The sequence below is a fragment of the Scyliorhinus torazame genome, chromosome 15, assembly GCF_047496885.1.
Source record: "Scyliorhinus torazame isolate Kashiwa2021f chromosome 15, sScyTor2.1, whole genome shotgun sequence".
Classification (NCBI taxonomy): domain Eukaryota; kingdom Metazoa; phylum Chordata; class Chondrichthyes; order Carcharhiniformes; family Scyliorhinidae; genus Scyliorhinus; species Scyliorhinus torazame.
Genome location: NC_092721.1, coordinates 94,580,288 through 94,586,287, shown reverse-complemented (window position 1 = coordinate 94,586,287; position 6,000 = coordinate 94,580,288). Strand labels below are relative to the sequence as shown.

The 6,000-nt window shown below is 44.2% G+C and overlaps 1 long non-coding RNA gene across 1 annotated transcript in view; it reads left to right on the top strand.

Annotated features, from left to right (window-relative positions):
- The first annotated feature begins 2,991 nt into the window (after positions 1-2,991).
- LOC140391419 (uncharacterized) overlaps positions 2,992-6,000 on the top strand; it is a 64,037-nt gene continuing 61,028 nt past the window's right edge. Inside the window, exon 1 of the long non-coding RNA XR_011935058.1 lies at positions 2,992-3,276. This is a non-coding gene — a long non-coding RNA (uncharacterized lncRNA). The remainder of the gene's footprint in view (positions 3,277-6,000) is intronic.

Here is a 6,000-nt window from a genome sequence, read left to right as displayed (position 1 = left end):
TTTCTGTGAGAGCCAGCTGATGACAGTGCAGCAAGGGTAGCAGGGCATATAGGACCTTGGTGAACAGCGAAACAAACAACCAATCTTAACCAAAGAGGCTTAAGGATTTATAAACAAACAGGAGGCATGGCAAATAAAATAGGGCAAATTGAGCAAACTTAGGTACATAAAGAATAATAAAGAGAGGGAAAGATTGGATGGAGACAGGAAAAAATAAAGGAATGGCAGGATAAAATTAATAATTTTAAAATCTCCAACAATGATTTACCAATTAGCAAGCCAAGCCTGAAAGTCATCCAGGTCTTGCTGCGTTTAGAAATGGGCTGCTTCAGTATCTAGAAGAGTTGCGAATGTTACTGAACATTGTGTAATTATCAGCAAACATCGCCACTCCCCACTCAACATCAGAAAATCAGATTATCTGGTCAAAATTCATTACTGTTTGTGGGAATTTATTATGTGATATTGGCTGCCTTGTTACCTACATTACAACACAAATTAAATGTCAAAAGTTCTTTATTGACTGTAAAATGTTTTGAAATATCCAATGGCCATAAAAATCATTATAGAATTGTGAGTCTTCTATTTTTGCCTCCGTCTATCTGCTTCTGAAACCCTCACCTTTTGTTACATCGGACAAGACTTTTCCAAATCTCTTCTGGTCTTTCTTACAACTCCCACATGCAATTAACTTCAGCTGATCCAGAACCAAGAACCATTCACCAGTCACTCCTTTATTCACTGTGCTGTACTTAAAATTTTCATCTTTTGTGTTCAAATTCCTCCCTGGCTTTGCCTTTCCTTATCTCTGTAACCTCCTCTAACCTTCCAGGATTTTGGTTTTGCTCCAAACCTGATCTCTTGCCTATCCCTCATATACTTCACCACACAATTGGTGGCCATGTCATCTGCTTCCTCATTCCTAAACTCTGTAGTTTCATTCCAAAACTTCTCTCTGTCCGGGCGCGATTCAGGGGCAGTGCTCAGGTGCCAGGTTGGCCCTGCCTGGGTCAGGCCCAGGGGGTGGGAGCCTAACCAATTGGAGTGGAGAGTGAGTTCCCAGGGGCCTCGATAACGTTTGGGAGGGGGAGGGGGTGGTCGATAAGACGGGTGGGACCTGAAAGGGAGGGGCCAGGAAGATCAGGGCTACTGGCCAAAATGGCACACCGATCCGCAAACAGCTGTTCCTGCTGGCAAAATCAACTCGCCAACAGGAAATCCACTAAAGTATGATCTCAGAGGGAGAGAAACTACCCAAGGCCAATAAAGAGGCAGAGTGCCATTGAATAGTGGGGCGATTCTAGGTGCTGCAGTGTTGAGAAGCACCCCTCAAAATGTGCCCAAAAGCAGACTTTAACATTTGTCCATTGAATCATGCCCTCCATCTCCTTCTTTAAGACTCTCCTTAAAACCTGTTTTGGGCCTTCGGTTTTGCAACCTTCTTGTTTGTTACATTGTTAACTTTGATCTGATTATATTCCTGCAAACTGCCTTTGGACATTTTGCTATGTTAAAGGTTCTATACGAAATTGCAACTTGTATTAACTTTCCACCTTTAATTACTTGCGCTCTTAAATGGTGAATATTATTATTGTGTCCCTTCCCCATCCTGAGGTCCACCTAACACTGAGTAAATATTTGGCTGCTATCCCTTGGACACTCTTACCGATCAAGTATTCACTCATTCCCAATTCCTCCGACACCACCCAGCACAAACCGATGTTAGATTTCACTTCATTGACACTTTTGTGTAATTGATAAGGCTTAAGTTATTAACTGGTGTTGTACATAAGCTGAATGATGAAAAGCATAATTTGCATGTATTATTAGGACATTGTTAAGAAGTCTTTACGTTGGCACCTCCAAAATGCTGTAGTGATTGTTACAAAGAGGTGTTACATAAAATGTTAATTTATAACATCATTGGCTGAACTTATATAGGTTTATAATGTTTATTATAATGGCTGTACATACATACGTATTGAACTTTTTTTGAAAAGGACACTTTTTGCTCAGCTTAGGACACTGGCTTACAACGACTACTAAGTTGCATTTGTGAAAGATAGAAGCTGCTTTTTCAGAGACAGAGGGTGTGTGATCCAACTTTTAGATGTAAAAATGGTGTTGGATTTTGGTATACTCACAAAGAGATTGTCACAGGGGCAACAGCCTTACCTCATCGCTCTTTCTTCTGAAATCTCACCAAAGCTGGGCTATTTGTGATTTGAAAAACCCACAAGAAGACTTCATTGCTGCAAACCAAGAATTCTCAAAGGAGGATCTTGAATCAGCCCCACTGTCTCTAATGAGAACCTCAAGAACCAGCAGCTCCTGTCGACCAAGACCCTTCAATTGTGAACAAACAACTGAACACTCTGTTAATCTCTCTTTCTTCTGAAATCCCTCTCACCAAAGCTGAGCTATTTGTGATTTGAAAATCCCACAAGAAAACTTCATTGCTGCAAACCAAGAGTTCTTAAAGGAGGATCTTGAATCAATCAGACCCACTCTCTCTGATAAGTAACCCCAAGAACAAGCAAGTCCTGTGGACCAAGACCCTTCAGCTGTGAACAGGCAACTGAACACTCTATTAATTTTATTTTCTTGATGTCACTTGTTACCAAGCCAAGTTTTTAATATCTGATACTCTGCAGTGTTTTACTTTTTTGCATGCTTGGGGGGTTGCGTGTATGTTGTTTTTGCATGACTGGGTAGTTGGACATATTTGTGCACTTTAAACCCTTTGTTAATAATTTCAGCATATTTACCTGAGTGAGTTGTAGTATTAAAACTAACTCCTATTGACTTAAGGAATCTGGCTGGTGTATTTCCTGAACCAAACTATGCACAGTAAAATATTAAATTTAACATTCGCTATTATTAAATTCCAAGAGGCACTGAATTAAGGGTCGAAAGCTTGGAGGACTTCATCATCAGAGGTTGAATTCTCATAGACCACCTCGCCTTGCTTTCATTCAAGAGATCCTCCTGCATAATGTAGTACTGATCTGCTCTTGTTGATCTTTGTTGTGTAATCCTGAAACAGTTCTGCACCTTGCGATTCTTGCTCCAGTTTTCGTAATTCTGGGCCTGTTGCAAGCCTTCTGCACTGTGAAATGGTTCTGGGAGTGATGGTGTGGATTCAATGCTTCTGCTGATCCATGGAATTGTGCCTGCTTCTATGCTGCTGCTTGCTACTTTGGGTCTGTGCTCAATGCTCCCTGGTCCCTGCCTCACAGCGTGCATGTGTTGTTCCCGCAATGTTACGAAGCTTTGGTGAGTCTTAATTTTTGTTCTTCTTTTGTCCTTCGTTCAAGCAGCTCTTTCTTTGCCAGTCCTGTACCTTCTGTTGAAAGTTTGTTGGGTCTCTTTCTCACTGCTTTCGTGTTTCATTGTGTAATTGGAGCAGTAGTACTGCTGCCTCACAGCACCAGAAACCCAGGTTCAATTCCGACGTTGGGTGACTGTGTGGAGTTGGCACATTCTTCCCTTGTCTGCGTGGGTTTCCTCCGGGTGCTCCGATTTCCTCCCACAGTCCAAAGATGTGCAGGTTGGGTGGATTGGCTACGCTAAATTGCCCCAGGGTGGGGAATTGGACCAAGGTAGGGTGCTCTTTCAGAGGATCCATGTAGACTCGATGGGCTGAATGGCCTCCTTCTGCACTGTCGGAATTCTATGATTCCGAGATGGAGGTTTTGGGGATTGTTTATTCTCCCAAATGCTTTCTCCTCCTTCCAGACCCCTCTCCCTTCTCAGCACATGATTTGCCATCATTGTTACATCAGCATCATGTATGCTTCTGATGTTAACCCTTAATTCTACAGCTCTCCAAACTTTTTATCACTATCATATTTACATGTCCCTAACATATAGAGTGCAAATTCCTATACTGAGGAAACAGTTGGGAAAAATGCATACTTCAGAATGGCTAAATGATAAAGAGGCCAAATAATCTGCAATAATAGTAGAGAAAAATTCCCATCTGATACTTCCACCTCCCTCATGACGTAGGCCCTCTTAGCTGAGCTGGAATCATGGAACCTCCAACTTTATACAATGAATAGAAAATTGTGAATTAAATATCAAGCCCATCCTCATCCCTGCTGATTCAAATTTCTCTTCCTCATCACTCCAACCCACCCAGATTGGCTTAACTTTTAAATCATTGGCACTGAGTGCAGTCCTTGCTCACAAGATGATTTTCCAGAACAAAGTACCCTCTCTTGAAACACTCATCTTCCTCACCAAATTGCTTTTAATCCTCTTCCCTCCTTCCTACTCTCTTTCTCTTCCTACTCTTCCACTCCTGTCTTCCTTCATCTTCCACCATCTCCCTCTTCATTCTCTCTTTAATCATCCCCCCTTGGGCTTGCATAAACTATCCTCTGCTTTCCACCTCCCTTTCTCCACCCCTTCCTCACCATTCTAGGCACAAAGTTAATCACTTATCCTTTATCATCGAACCTTGCTTGATTTGGAAAACAAAAAATGTGTCCTATATACCCACATTCAAGGCCACAGGTCACAAACTAATTGATCTGCAAGATATCACCATCCCCTAGGTGCCCCACCAGCACCACAAACCCACCATAGGTCAAAGAACAGTGGTATACAGTCAAGACAAAGTGGCCCTGGAAGCCTTCAATACAGGCCCCAAACCCTCTGAAGTTTCATGATTCCAGGCCAGTCATGGACATTGTCACCCACTGCCCTCCCTCAGCTGATGAATCAATACTTCCTTACTTTTAACATCACTTAGAAGAAGCACTGAGGGTAGCAGGGACACAAATGTATTCTGGGTTGGTGACTTCAATGTCTATCACCAGGACTGGCTCAATATCACTATTACTGCCAGAGCTGGCAGAATCCTGAAGGGCATATCCGCCAGCGTGTCAACACTACCACAGGGGGAAAAGCTGCATGACCTCATCCTCATCTGTCTCTGCTGTCGCAGATGCATATATCCATGGCAGTATTGGTAAGAGTAACTAAAAGATAGTCCTTGTAGAGACAAGAGGAGCAATTCACCCTAAACATTTCCATGTCCAGTTTCAGGCGGGTTTGGCAGAGTTTTACTCGGTGGCTGCAGTGCCAAAATTGACACCGCTATTCAAAGGTACTTAGTTGTTTCTTTGGGCCTCAGGAGTTTCTCCCTGTCAAGGCCATACTTAACAGATTTCCTGCACTGGGGAGATGAGCTCTCCAGCAGGAGTGACTCCTCACAGATCAGGGTGCCATTTTGAATGGCTGCTCCGATCTCTACACCGCCCACGTTTCAGGACCCACCACTTTCAGGAACCCCCCCCCCCCACCCTTCATTCCCCCAACCTTTCTTTGGCCCCCTCAAATCCAACCTTTCATGGGCATGGCCCCACAGACCCTGACCTCTGGCAGTGCCAACCTGGCACATGGGTACCCTGGCACTGGCAGCCCAGCAGTGTCCCTGGCAATGGTTGGCACTTCTAAGGTTGCCAGTGGTGGCACAGCCCTGCCCTGACCCCGACCACCTGGAGGGCTCTTAATGGCCTGCAATATCCCCGAAATGCCATCACGCCGGGTCCACGATTGTGGAAACCAGTGCTACATGGCACCCGGTTGAGGCCTCGTAGGTGCGCTGGGTGAAAATGGCTTCCGGATATTTAAATGAGCCAAATGGCAGGGTGTGATCCAGATCATGCCGGGCGTAGCGAGTAGAGTGACTCGCGATCGGCCTGGTGCAAAGCGAGATTTGGCCGTTGCGCCCAGCTATGTGCTGGGTGTAACGTGTTTGCTGAAGATTGCCCAAAGTCTTGGCTTCTCACTTAAGAAACCCTCTGGCCTGTTACATGGCACTGCCACTGTGCTAAATGGGATAGATTCAGAACAGATCTCTCAGCTCAAAAGTAGGCATCAGTGAGGTGCAATGAGCCACCATCAGTGGGAGAATTGTATTCCACCATGGAATACATGTAACCTCATGGTTGTGTTGTAATTCACTGACTGACCACTAGGAGTCTCACT